We start from the raw sequence: 14257 nt of genomic DNA on the forward strand, positions 1-14257 counted from the left end.
ATCTTTGAGGGTTGAGCTCCTGGTCTGATGGCTCTTTAAGAACATAATAGCTTGGGTCCTCTAGCTGAAAAGTCATTGTTGGCATTTTTTTCTTTTTTTTTTTTTGAGACGGAGTCTCGCTCTGTCTCCCAGGCTGGAGTGCAGTGGCGCAATCTCGGCTCACTGCAAGCTCCGCCTCCCGGGTTCACGCCATTCCCCTGCCTCAGCCTCCCTAGTAGCTGGGACTACAGGCGCCCGCCACCTCGCCCGGCTAGTTTTTTGTATTTTTTAGTAGAGACGGGGTTTCACCGTGTTAGCCAGGATGGTCTCGATCTCCTGACCTCGTGATCCGCCCGTCTCGGCCTCCCAAAGTGCTGGCATTACAGGCTTGAGCCACCGCGCCCGGCCATTGGCATTTTTAAAAAATGTGTAGTGTACATGCTTTTTCCACTTTTTTTTCCTATTTAGAATTTTAAAAACATCCATATCTCTAGCTCACAAAAGTAGAATTAAAAATTTGGATTTTCTAGAGAAAAACATCTTCTTGGGTAATTTCAATGTGATCAAGGTAGCATCTCTTTTGCTCAACTTTAGTTCATTCATTAAAGCTATAGTGGGGAATAAAAACGCTCATTTTCTTGGGCAGCAGCATGCAAAATCCCTCTGTTGTACAATTGACAGTGGAGGGGAAATCTGTGCCATTTGTTCTAGTTGTCAGATTTTCTTGTAGTTGGAATTCCAATGTCTTGCATTAGAGAAGGCCATGCAGATGAAAGTCATTGAAACATTCACGGCTTTCTCCATGTAAGACTTTTTTTTTGCAGGAGGTCATCCCCCCACAGAGTTCTGTTGGAGGATGTTCCAGCAGATCTGCAGCTGGAAGACCTGTGAAGTGACTCCTGGCCTTGAGCTGTATGATTCTGCCCTTTCTGAGCTTCGGTGTTCCCACCACTAAAATGAAAATAAAAATAATAACTGCTCTTTCTACTGTGCAGAATTGCCCTAAGGATAACATAAAACCCTTTATGGGAAATAATTTTAAAGACTGTGTGTGCATTGCTGAAGAGTTGTTGTTTTTGTTGCATGTTGTATAGAAATAGAAACTTTTTCTAAGCATATCAGAAATGTTCTTTGAAAATATCCTTGCCAGTTATTGGTTACTGAATTGTTCAACAAAAGCTTGTAATACCAGAAGGCTGGGTCTTAAAAAAGGGAAAAATTACATGGTGATTCTAACAGATAATATTGGCTATCTATTCAACACCTGTTTTTCCATCACTCCTTTCTCTTTCATAAAACAACCCTGGTGTTGTTCATCCACCCTCCTTTATCATGACCACATGTTTCAAGGGAGGCAGGCTTTCACCCAGAAGCAGGTCTTGATTGGTTTAACCTAGTGGTTCCCCAACTTTAATGTGCCTTGGAGTCAATCACCTTGGAATCAACCAACACTTACTGGGACCCACCAGTAATTTCTGAGTTAGGAGATCGAGATGGAGTCAGAGAATCTGCATTTCTAACTTCCTAGGTGATGCTGATACTGCTGGTCCGAGGACCATGCTTTGAGCATCACCGATCTAAGCTAATCATAGTGGTCCCATTTGTATTGCCAGTTATTGTTTAGATATAGATACATGATGCAGTTCTGGCCCCTGAGATGTGATCAATATGCTGAGGGCTTGTGAGAAATGTTGTCCCACTCTTCCACAGAGACCCAGGGAGAAGAGCGTTCCCTTTCTGCTTCTTGACATTATCTCTGAATGGGCCTCCTGGAACTGTTGCAGATATCTTGGGACTATGAAGGGAGCAATCCTAAGGGCAAAGTGGATGCATTAATAATGATCAGACAAAAAGGATAAAAAGCATTTAGGTTCTTGATTATGTCACTGAGTTGCCAAGTTAACCGTGGTGCTGGCCACCTCTTATTTATGAGGCATTTGGAGTTGGAGTTCTCTGTTACTTTCAGTCAAAGGGAACCTAATAGATAAAATGGCATGGTAAAAATTCCTTTTCCTTCATGGGGACATGGAGGTAGGGCACGTGACAGGAGCCCTGAGCCTTATAGAGGAAATGGGAGATACCTGGTGCTAGAGACTGCCCTTAGCCATAAACTATGCACCTAAGTTAAGGTCTATCAGGAGAAGAACCAGGAAGGGACTAATTTTAGAAAGAGCTGGAGGTGAAGGGTTGGGGTATGAGTAAAGAGTTCACGACCTGGGAGACGTGACCACAGTGGAAGAGGTTGGGAGCACCTGGGTGAATGGAAAGGTATGTTGGGTGATTTAAGAACAGTAAACTTTTGAGGATTTTATGGTATGAGTGGGACATGATGGGTGTGAAAGTAAACCCAAAAGAGGAAAGAACAGACTGAAAAGTAGAAAAAGTAGTAGCAAAGGGACCTGGGGACCTGTGTGCTGATGGAGACGTGATGCCCTCAAATGATACAGTAAAGAAAAAACTGGGTTTGACTCCAGTAAAGCTTTTCTCAGTTAAAAGACAACATGGGGTCCTGAGGTGGTCTCTATCCAGTGGTATATATGCTATTAGGGACAGCCTGTGATTTCATAACAATTACTAAGAATTTACTTATACTCAAACTCCGTGACTTGTTGTAAGTGTGTTCCTCTATCGCCCGTGGGCCTGATCTGTGACTTTCTAGTGTTTGTCCTATGTTCCTATGCGCCTGAGTGTCTTCAATGGGCCAGTGCCAACCAACCCCACTTGTAAGCATTACTCACTGACTCTGTCCCCAGTACAAGGTCCCCAGGAGCTCTCTTCTCAATATTAGTTATGCAACAATGAAAAGGCATGAACCTCAATCCCAAGATGCTCACAGGTTAGGGCAGCACTGTCTGATAGAAATACAATACAGGCCACAAAGACAAGCTACATGTGTAATTTTAGGTTCTCCAGTAACTACATTGAAAAAGTAAAATGAAATAGTAATGCTAATCTTAATAGTATATATATTTTTATCCTGGTGGTTCTCAACCAGGGGAGATATTGCTCCCCAGGAATCATTTGGTGATATCTAAAAATGTCACTTGGCAATGTCACTGGGCAATTTCTGATTGTCACAACTAGGAGGGCATTAGTGGCATTTAGTGGATGGGATGCTGGTCAACACCCTACAATGCATTGGAGGACAGCCTCCCATAACAAAGTAATATCTGGCCCAGATGTCAATCAACAGTGCTGAGGTTGAGAAACTCTGATTTAACCCAATACATTCAAAACATCATTTCAATATGTAATCAAATAGAGAAAAAATTGATAATCTGTTTTTTTACATTTAAAAATTTAAGGTCTCATGGTTATTTTACACTTATAATGTATCTTCATTCAGGCTAGCCATATTTCAGCTGTTCAATTGCCACATGTGGCTATCAGCTACTGTATTAGACAGGAGTATGGAGTGTATAGTTAATGTCCAGAAAGCTCTCTGTGCCCCCCATATTTCCTGGGCACAGCAAATATGGTGTCCACAGCAAATATTTGTATCCAAATATGGATACAAAGTCTTTACCTTTGAGAGACCCACATGATAAGGAATCGGGATAAAAGGATTGCATGGAGACTCTCTGATTATTAAACTAGATAAGAATACAGATACATTTAAAACAATATCTATTTAACCTTTGCATTATTTCTCCACAAAATGCCACCAAGAGGATCTATGTAGTTTCTTATTCCCTTGAGGCAAAGGTCAAATACCCCATTGGGAAGATTACTGTGAGGGAGTTGGCTTCAGTGCAGTGCTGAGGATTTAGATATTGATCACTAAAGCTTTCATGTAGTTAAAACAAACAACCAAGCAGCACCCTTTGCCTCCTCCAAAGCACTCTAAAATTTTTTGCTACTGAAAAATGAAAATTAAAGGGTTTCAGGTTAAAAAGAAGGTGATCATGTAGTAATCAGAGCTTTAGAACAATTCAAACCGACCTTGGTACAACATGCTGCAGTTTGTAATCCCCAATTTGAAGGCTTCGCAGCATCTCATTAGTCTGGAGTCTTGGTACAGATAATTCTGTATTGAGTGAGTAATTAAATGTGACATAGAAGCAGGCGGATGGATTAGTGACACACCCAGGGGTCCCTCTAAGGGGGCCTTTCCTCTCTCTGCCCACGAGGGAAGGTGGCGAGAGGCTTAGCAGAGATCCTGCAAGGCAAAATGCCATGCAAAGGCAAGGCAAGATTTTGTACATTATCTGTGGGTCACGGCAATGCGCCAGTAAGTGTGGGGACAAGGACCTTATGGAAGGACCTTGATGGAAGCCCGGCTCTGTGCATGAAGTAACAGGGTCACCTCTGTGGTGCAGCTGATCCTTTCTGTGCTGATGCTGGCAATGTGTCCTCAGCTTTCCGGAGTGAGCAGCTCATTCTGCCCTCAGTGGGATGAGAGCCTGTCTGTGTTTACTTTAAGTCAGAGTGGAGAATGCTGCCTATGACGCCAGAGCCCTCTGAAACTGGAGCGTATGCGAAAAAGCCAGGCTTTGTCTCAAATGAAGGAAGCCGAAAAGAGTGTTTTCTCATTTTTACAGTGTCAGTAAGGCACTTGTTTTCATATAGTCAAAGGCTTGGACAGGGACTCATGCGATTTACCTTTTTGTTTCCAGAAAGGTTCTTACTCTGCTTTCCGCACACCTGAAAATCTACCCATATTTCAAAGTCCACCAGGGAAGGAGCTTATCAAATCTTTTTGGAAACAAATTCAATTTCTTGTCAGCCCTCAATCAACATAGATTGAGCACTGGCTCTGCACGAGGAATTAGGAGCTAAGAGAATAAAGAAAAGGAGCTGCAGCTTCTGTTTTCAAGGAGCTCATGAGGGACATGAAAAGACAGGGTGTGAAAAGGGCTCACTGAAAAGCACACACATTAAGGCCTGTAGGAGTCGAGAAGAGGAAGCAGATTTGGGGCTGCATTGGCGAGGAAAGATGTCCTGCAGTAGGTGAAATTTATCTGGTCTTCTGGGATTGGGTAGTGGGGAGGGCCTGGTGTTGGGAAATCCCACCTCACGCTCTCCCTTCCTCTGCACCCCACCTGTGAGTTCACTGACTATAGCGTTTCAGCACAATGCAAGGCACCACAGTTACAAAGACGAGTCAGGCTTGGTCCCAGCCTCTGGGAATTCACAAGGGACTTATACCAGTTGCCAGAAAGTTGTTCTTCCATGGAGATGTGCCTTGTGACTCACTCATTCAACAAGGACCTATTGAACATCTGTTCTGTGCCCAGTCCTGCTCTTGATGCTAAGAATACAATGGGCCACAAGGCGGATAAAGCCCTGCCTTTATAAAGGTCATGGTCTAGAGGGGCAGGAGACAAGAAACACATAATTACCAGTGTGATAAGAGTTATGAAAAAGGAACAACAGTGTGCTAAGGGGCAGATAGCAAGGCATTCAACCTGGTCTGGGAGAGACAGAGTTCTTTTCAGACGTGATGCTTAAGCTGACACTGAAATGCAGAATGGAGTTATCCAGGTGAAGGGGGAGAGGGGAGTGAGGGGAGATGAATCTACCCATCAGAAGGAAGACACAGTGCAAAAGTCCAGAGTGGAGAGAATATGGCACCTTTGAGGAGCTAAAACATGTCCAAGAGGGCTGCAGTAGGAATGGGGCTGAAGTCCAAGAGCTAGGGCCGGCCCTTCTGGGCTGGAAAGTGACCACTTTCCACATAAAGTGGAAAAGTAATTAAGTGTCTGCTGGGCTCAATGGTCAAGACAAATCGAAGCTAAAGCAAATATCCTCTCTCCTGTCCCACTTTATGCAGGAAAGCAGGCTCCCTTCTTGCACAGTTGTACAGGGATAGTGTAGACCATGTGCATCCTTACTAAGAGGGCCCTGCCCTGCTCCCTGTACCTGTCATCTCACCTCTACGCAATCAGCCTTCAGCGCAGGACCCATGGACACCCTGCATCTACAAGCTCTGTCCCACCAGTCCCTGCAAGTCCTTGAGGACAGGAGTCTGCCTTCTTTGTCTCTGTTTCTGTAGCATCAACACAGTGCCTGGCACCCAGGGTGCTCAGTGAGTGCACAACTCCACTGTGCCAGGGGAAGTACCTGGTATTCAATTTTTTCTTGTGATGGGCTGAGCCCTAAATACCTGAGGAAGCTCCAAAAGGTATTCTTTTTTTTTTTTTTTTTTTTTTTTTTTTGAGACAGAGTCTTGTTCTGTCACCCAGGCTGGAGTGGAGTGGCACGATCTTGGCTCACTGCAAGCTCCGCCTCCCGGGTTCACGCCATTCTCCTGCCTCAGCCTCCTGAGTAGCTGGGACTATAGGCGCCCGCCACCGCGCCCGGCTAATTTTTTGTATTTTTAGTAGAGACGGGGTTTCACCGTGTTAGCCAGGATGGTCTCGATCTCCTGACCTCGTGATCCGCCCACTTTGGCCTCCCAAAGTACTAGGATTACAGCCATTGGGCTGGTTCACAGTTGGACTTCTGCCTCAGTTTCTCTGCTTAATATTTCAGTGACCTGATAAGGCTGGAGTTGTGCCTGGAAACCCTAGCCACTGATGTTTATGGAGTACCTGCTGAGTGTAGACACAGTGTCAGATGCTGTTGAGGATGGTATACAACAGCATTTGCTATTAAAAAAAATACACTAGAAGACATGAGCCCTGATCACATGCATCTAAGCATTTGCAATAATTAAGTGTGCTGGGTTTTCATTAGTATTTCGAAAAGTGAAAATCATCTTGTTTCATCACTTCGAAGGATAAGGTGATTCTGACTACAAATATGACACTTAAGTAATCTTATGCTTAAAAAAAAATTGGTCTTTGTAGGTGCCAACACTTACTTCCTCCTTTTTCCAGTTGACAGCTGTTTTACATTCATTACATCTTTGTGTTATGAAATCCACATGAGGTAAAAAGTGGCACTGGTTTCAGAGATGGAATAGAGTTCAAAGTTCTTTGACGTATTCAAAGACTTTCACCATCTTACCCCAACCTCCTTGCACTGTTCCTTTTCATATTCTCTTTCATGAGGATGTCTTTTTCTCCATTTCTGCTTGCTTTCACTCTTCCTCCTCCATCTCTGACTTCTTCCTCTATTCCTGGCTCCTCATTTTCTGTGTTCTTTCTCGTCTTTCACCTGGCGCCCTGATCAGACTCATGTTCTCATATATCAACTGTGTATAGCTAACAATTTTTGATGGCTAACTTAGAAAGCTAACCAAAAATGTCCTCCTGATTGTACAATTAAAACAATTCATTTTCAAATTTGGGAAATATGGAAAGTATAAAGGACACAAGGGTCACTGCTGACTATGGAGGAGTGGTCAAGAGCACAGGCTTCGAACCTCAGCTTTGTTGCCTTGTAACCTTGGGCAGGTTACTTACCCTCTCTGAGCCTCAGTATTCTCATCTGTGAAATGGAAAAGATAAACCCCATCTCATGGGCTTACTATAAATATCATGAAAATTACGTATAAAATGCTTACTACTGTTTCTGGCAAGAAATAAGCACTCAATACTTCATACTATTAATACTTAATACTATTGTTATTATAATAACCATTAAACATTTTCAGACTACTATTTATAATTTCTATTAAAAATGCTTTGTGAATGCCAACCAACAATCTTACAAGCAAAATTTGAACCCATTCTGTTAGCAAGCTGTGGACTGCTTTTCCTTCCCAGAGTGGAAAAGTGATTTGCCTTACATTACAGAAGAGTTCACAGGTGCCACCAGGAAATGGAGCAAACATACTTGATTCCCTTATCTGTGCCATAAGAGTGTGTCAAGCAGGTGAGCACAGTCATGTTGGTGTGAAACCAGCAGAAGGCAGGTGTTGGAAGCTCAATCACTTGATTAAGTAACAGATGCTGTTTATAGCACACAAGTACTTCCCTGGATCCTGTTGGTATGTGTGACACGGACTATGTGCTGAGAGTGCATGCCATGTTATGTCCCAATGGTACGCATGGCCTTTGATTCAGACAGTGCAGTAGAACACTCTGGGTTGGGCATGGGCTCCTTCTTATCCTGCCCAACCTGCCTCCCCACACCACTAAGCCTGTCAAGATAACTGGCTCGCATCCCATTAGGAAGAATTACCATGATCACTAATGGGTAGTTAGGGACAGCGTTCCAGTTTAAAGACTTTCATGGGCCGTGAAAGCTAGTGAGTAAATAACCGTTTATCAACCAGTCACTTAGAGGACACTGCACAGAATGATGTTCTAGGACTTCCAAACATATAGAAGCCATATATCATAATGGAGCATAAAAGTTATGTGTGAATAGGCTGTAAAACTGAACAACTGTTTACCTTAGTGAAGTTTTATTTACATGCCCTGAAGTAGATACTTAGATGTGCTTCATACGGAGGCTGCCGATCCCAGCTGTAAGCAGAGCTCAGCAAAGTGGCAATGCATCGGTTAGATGCCAACTGCAGCGTGCTTTCAGGGGCCCAGGGAAGGCTTCTCTTGCTCTGTGCAAAGCTCAGTTTGCCTGCCTGATGCCTAAAATTTTTTGAATGAGAAACTAAAGCTTTATTTCCATAATTCCAGAAAATTCAATTTGACAATTTCAACATTGGATTCAACATGGAATACTGCTTAATGCACAAATAGTCAACATTTACAGGGTTACATTCTTTACAGAGTGCTTCCATATGTGTAATCTTCTTTATCCTCAAATGCTCCAATAAATTTAACTATTGCTCCCAATTATGAGGAGGGATCTGTGACTTGAAGGAGTTAAATGCCTTGCCTGAGGGTGCATTCTGGGCATAGCAGGGCTGGGACTGGAGTCTGGTGCTTCTGCTGAGGCCTCCTTGTCAGTGATCTTTCCACAAGGGTGGGGGCTTGCATTAACTGCCATACAGGAGCCAGTTTTGAAAGGCAGTAGATGCGAACTGGAGAGGGGCATCAGCACTCCCCAGTTGGGGCAGGCCCTGAGGGCTCCTTCTCTGCAGTGCTCCCTGCTCAGTCCTGGTTGATCCTGCCCAGGGCTGTGTTGTTCTGATGAGCCTGCACGTGTTTCCTCTAAGCTTACGGAGTTGGCCCCATTCGACACTTGCATTCCCTGCTGTGATTGAAACCCCATTCCGATCCCCAGCCTCCTTGGCTGAAGTCCTGGAAACCTGCTACTTCCTTGCCAGCCCTGTCCTCCAGGAAGCTGAGCTCTGTCCCCCATGCTCCCTTTCCCAGCTGGGGTTTTGTTCCTGTGGACAGACCTGCCAGAACTGAATGCTGATTGCTGTTTTTTTTTTCCTTGGTCTCCTGCTATTTCAGAGAACTGTCGTTTGTTCATTTTTATTTCTATCATTATATGCATTTTTATTGAACATCTACTATATATAAGACACAATCCAGGATTGACCCCCTTGGCTCTCAAGGTCACCCTAATGGAACCAGTTTGCCACACACCTATAGAAGTTCTACTTTGTGTTACTGTGGTCTATCTCACAGGAGGCTTTAAAGTTGGGCTTTGGTTCTCTATGTGTCCCACAGCTGGTAAACACACAGTAAATGGTAGCTTAGGGGAGACACCAGAGGTAAGGGTGGGTCACGGTTGGGAATAGAACATGGGAAATGGGTTCTAGGAGACTTTTAAGACAACATGGGGATTTCTTTTTTCTTTTTTTTTTTTTTTTTGAGGCGGAGTCTGGCACTCTTGCCCATGCTGGAGTGCAGTGGCCCGATCTCGGCTCACTGCAAGCTCCGCCTCCTGGGTTCACGCCATTCTCCTGCCTCAGCCTCCCGAGTAGCTGGGACTACAGGCGCCCACCACCTCGCCCGGCTAGTTTTTTTGTATTTTTTAGTAGAGACGGGGTTTCACCGTGTTAGCCAGGATGGTCTCGATCTCCTGACCTCGTGATCCGCCCGTCTCGGCCTCCCAAAGTGCTGGGATTACAGGCTTGAGCCACCGCGCCCGGCCGGGGATTTCTGAATGTTACCAAGGCCTGACTGGCCCTGGCTCCAGGTGAGTCAGTGAGCAAGTGACTCTGCTGAGTGACAGTCAATGAGCCAAAGAAGAGGTGGGATCATTTATATAAAAGGGTAACAAAGAATGACCTTCAGTGTTGTTGTTTAATGACATTACCTTCCCAAGCTGCAATCCTTTAGTTTCACAGGTATCTGTCGCAATACTTGAATGAATTTGATCTGAATTTCTGCTCTATTTCCCCACCAGCTTCATTTCGAAAATCACCTTTTCTGAATGACAAGTCAATCAATTCAATAACATGCAATTTTACACAGTAGGAAGCTATTCCCATATCCCACTTCATACTTGTAACTATCGGCTGCTTTTCTGAATAGCAGGCATATGTTTCAAAGTCACGTTATTTTCATCTCCAGACTCCGAGGTGGAATGACACTGAGAGGGACACAACTCCGATGTGAGGCTGAACACTCTCCTCTTCCTCCCCGTTTTCACAAGCAACTCTTTTTTGTCATAGCCAGAGCTGCCAGCCTGCATTCAATGTCCCATCAGTTCAGTTGTGTAAAGAAATCATTGGCTTGATCAGCTTCATTTTAGAAGCTTTCTGATATGCTGGGTTTTTGTTTTTGTTTTTAATGTTGTTTCCCGAGCTTTTGGAATCCTGACAAGGTAAATGAAGGTGAAATGAACATGTATATTTTGGCTTTGTTTTCCAAGGCTAGGTAAAATGATGGACAGGATTGTATTACTAGAGGAATTAGGAGGAGATAGGCTGCACACATTGGTTGATCCACAGAGTCTGTGGGTAATGAGCTGGAAAAAAGAAAACTAAAAACTGCTGATTGAAAATTTGAATCATTAAAAGCTTTGAAATCAACATCTTCTTTTAGAATTTCAATCTTCTATGATTTGCTTAGAGTCAGTGGTCTGAGCCACAGGCCAAATTGTCAATCAAAATGAGCGGGGTTTGCTCATGACCTCCGTTGTTTCAGAGATTATATTAAACACTTCAAAAGCTGCAGTAACTCTTCCAGGGCAGCAGAGTGGTCATCAGGGTACAGTACTCTCTGGACTTTCATTGATTTAGAATTTGCATTTCTCATTATTTGCAAATGACCCTCCATGTTTAAAATATATTATAATTTGTATTTTTGCTGAAGCATGAATTAGAATTTCACTTGCCGGCTGGGATGCAAGTGTAGTGGTATTGCACAGCTAGTAAATGAGTCAGGCATCTTGCCCCCAGGCACCCAAAGAAAAAATGTTGTTTTCATTCATTGTATATGCATATTATGGGGGAAATTATGTGCCATAGTGGTAATTTGTGAATTGGAGGGATTCATAAAGGTCTTGGAAAAAATTACTCTTGAGTGTCAGGCTGTACTGTAGGTATATCTTATTATAATGAAACTCGGTACAGCATTGCTTTGCTTGTGTGAGCATGACTTACTGGCCATTAAGAGATGACTTATTTTGTAATCAGTATGTAAAGAAAAAGGGCTGCTGAACAGACAATATAGATGTTTCCACATTTATCCACACGAAAATTCAAGCTCTTAACTCCAAGGTGATCTCCTCAAACCTTCATCCAGAGCCACTCTCTCCCTTTTTCCTTTAGTGTGGATCTCAGGTGCAAATTGAAGTCATCATCCTAAGGAGCTCTTGGCATCTACCTGCTCATGGTCTTGCCCATGTGTTAGTTCATTTTCACATTTTCCCTTTTCATGCCCCATCCCAATGCCTATTCTCTCCCTTGATATATTATAAACAGGCATACTAATGTGTTGAGAATATGCCATTAAAATGTATGACATTTAAATTTATATAAATGGTATTTCAGTAAAAAAATATATAAATATATATGTGCATATATATTTGCTTTTTACTGTTTCCATTTGGCCTAATTTTCTAGGATTTATCCATGTGGTGAATGTGCATCTGGCTAATTCTTCTGTTGTATCGTGTCCAGAGTGTATCCACCATGTGATGCTTACAACGCCAGTTACAGACACCATTGTTGGCTCAAGGCTTTGCTGCTACAAACAACGCTGTGAGGACCATTTTATCCATGCCCCTGTACCATCATGGGTGAGTGTTTCTGGAGTGTTAGCTCTAGAGTAGGATTACAGGTTGGGGGGTGATCCCATGCTTAATGGGTAGTACTGCCAAGGTACTCTCCAGAGTGCCTGTTCCACTTTCCTCTCCTATCAGGAGTGATACAGGTTTTCTATTTCATCATATTTTTTTTTCCTCAGACTGAGTCATGGAAATATACTTCTTGATTTTACTTAGCGCATTTTTACTGTTATTTGTGAGGTAGAACATCTCTTTATATATTTATTAGTCTTTTGGATTTCTCTTCCTGGGAATTGCCTATTCATTGCCTTGTCCATTTTACAGTTGACTTTCTTGTCTTTCTCATTAATTTATTGGAATTCCATGTATATTTCAGACATTTATTTTTGACAATTTTAGTTGGTGCAAGTTTCTTCCTGTATTTTTTTGTTAAAGAGAAATTCTTTTATATATGGCAAATGTTTTATTTTGAAATAATTTTAGATTTACAGAAAAGTTGTAAAGATACTACAGAGAGTTTTCTCTTCACCAAGGTTCCCTTAATGTTAATGTCTGATTTAACTTGGCACATTTTTAAAAACTAACAAATTAACATTGGTTTAATACTATTAACCAAACCACAGATTATTCAGATTTTACCAGTTTTCACATTGATATCCTTTTACTGTTCCAAGATCCAATCCAGGATGCTACATTGCATTTGGTTGCTGTATCTCTTTAGTCTTTTGAGCTGTGAAAGTTACTCTCTTTTTTCCTTAGTTTTTATGATGGTCTCAGTTTGAGGAGTACTGGTCAAGCATTTTGTGGAATGTCCCTCAATTTGGGTTTGTCTGATATTTTCTTTTTTTAACAAAATAATTTCAATTTTTATTTTAGATTCTAGGGGCACATGTGTAGGTTTGTTAAATGGGTGTATTGTGTGATGCTGAGGTTTGGGATATGAATGATTCCACCACCCAGGTAGTGAGCGTAGTGCCCAAGAGGTAGTTTTTCAACCCTTGTCCCTTCCCTCCCTCCCCCTTCAAGTAGTCCCCAATGTCTGTTGTTGCCATCTTTATGTCCATGAATACCCAATGTTTAGCTCCCACTTATAAGTGAAAATGTGGTATTTGGTTTTCTGTTTTTACATTAATTTGCTTAGGATAATGGCCTCCAGCTCCAGCCATGTTGCTGCAAATGATGTGATTTTATTCTTTTTTATGGCTGTGTAGTATTCCACGGTGCATATGTACCACATTGTCTTTATCCAGTCTGTAACTGATGGGCACCTAGGTTGATTCCATGTCTTTGCTGTAGTGAGTAGTGCCATGATGAACATATGAGTACAAGTGTCTTTTGGGTAGAGCTATTTATTTTCTTTTAAATATATACCTAGCAATGGGATTGCTGGGTCAAATGGTAGCTCAATTTTAAGTTATTTGAGAAATCTCCAAACTGCTTTCCACAGTGGCTGAACTGATTTACGTTCCCAACAGTGTGTAAGCATTCCCTTTTCTCCACAGCCTTGCCAGCATCTGTTTTTTGACTTTTCAGTAACAGCCATTCTAACTGGTGTGAGATGTTGTCTCATCGTGGCCTTGATTTGTGTTTCTCTGATGATTAGTGATGTTGAGCATTTTAAAATGTTTGTTGGCTACTTGTATGTCTTCTTTTGAGAAGTGTCTGTTCATGTCTTTTGCCCACTTATTTTTTTGAGACAGAGTCTCACTCTGTTGCCCAGGCTGGAGTGCAGTGGTGTGATATTGGCTCACTGCAACTTCTGCCTCCTAGATTCCAGCAATTCTCCTGCCTCAGGCTCCCAAATAGCTGGGATTACAGGCACATGTCACCATGCCTGGCTAATTTTTGTATTTTTAATAGAGATGGAGGTTTGCCATGTTGGCCAGGATAGTCACGAATTTGTCCACTTTTTAATGGGGTTATTTTGCTTTTGCTTGTTGAATTGTTTAAATTTCTTATAGATTCTGGATATTAGACCCTGTCTGATGCATAGTTTTCTTTCCTCTTGTAGGTTGCCTGTTCTCTCTGTTGATATTTTCTTTTGCTGTGCAGAAGCTGTTTAGTTTAATTAGGTCCCACTTATCAATTTTTGTTTTTGTTGCCATTGCTTTTGAGGACTTAGTTATAAATTCTTTCTCAAGGCTGATGTCCAGAATGGTATTTCCTAGGTTTTCTTCTAGGATTCTTATGGTTTGAGGTCTTACATTTAAATATTTAATCCATCTTGAGTGAATTTTTTTATATATGGTGAAAGGTTGGGGTCCAGTTTCATTCTTCTGCATACAGTTAGCCAGCTATT

This window comes from Macaca thibetana, chromosome 1, assembly GCF_024542745.1.
Source record: "Macaca thibetana thibetana isolate TM-01 chromosome 1, ASM2454274v1, whole genome shotgun sequence".
Taxonomy (NCBI): Eukaryota; Metazoa; Chordata; class Mammalia; order Primates; family Cercopithecidae; genus Macaca; species Macaca thibetana.